A 947-nucleotide genomic window follows, 5' to 3' on the forward strand; every position below is an offset into this window, starting at 1 on the left:
ATTCAAAGAAAAACAAATCCTTCATCAAGAAATAATTATTTTTAACAAAAACACACGATTATTGGCAGCCCTGCTTTTAATACTCTGTACAGCCTCCCTTTGCCAGTATAACAGCACTGAGTCTCCTATAACATTTTATAAGGTTGGAGAATACAGAGCAGGACATCTGAGACCATTCCTCTTTACAGAATCTCCCCAGATCACCCAGGGTCCTCGGCCCTCTCTTGTGCACTCTCCTCTTTAGCTCAGCCCACAGGTTTTCAGTGGGGTTCAGGTCAGGGGACTGAGGTGGCCATGGCAGAAGCTTGATTCTGCGGTCAGCTGACCATTTTAATGTTTATTTGGACATGTGCTTAGGATCATCGTCCTGCTGGAAGATCCAATGAAGGCCCAGTTTTTGTTTCCTGGCAGCAGCAGCCAAATTTTGATATAAAATGTCCTGGTATTTCATGGACCCCATAGTGCCATGTACCCTAACGAGGTTTCCAGGGTATTTGGAGGAAAAACAGCTCCACAACATCACAGAACCTCCACCATATCTTACAGCTGGGATAAGGTTCATTTCATTATAACCATCCTTCTTTTTACGCCAAACCCACCTTGAATGTTTATTGCCCAAAAGCTCCATTTTTGTTTCATCTGATCATTGAATTTCATTCCAGTCAAAGTTGTATAATGTTTTGCAAACTCCTGGCTCTAACATTTTAAGTAACTGACAGAAAAAGCTTCTTTCTGTCATAACTTTCAAAACGTCTGTTAGCATGAAGGGGGCATCTGATGGTTTTTTGGAGACGTGGTAACCCCAAGATTTTACTTTGTCTGGTAATTGACTAACAGTCATCCTTGGGGATTTTTGTCTCTCTTACGATCATCCTCACTGTATGTGGGGGCAAAATAAACTTGGGTCCTCTTTCAGGCAGGTTTCTAACAGTTCCAGTTGATGTCCA

This window comes from Brienomyrus brachyistius, unplaced genomic scaffold (genome assembly GCF_023856365.1).
Source record: "Brienomyrus brachyistius isolate T26 unplaced genomic scaffold, BBRACH_0.4 scaffold63, whole genome shotgun sequence".
In the NCBI taxonomy this organism is placed as follows: Eukaryota; Metazoa; Chordata; class Actinopteri; order Osteoglossiformes; family Mormyridae; genus Brienomyrus; species Brienomyrus brachyistius.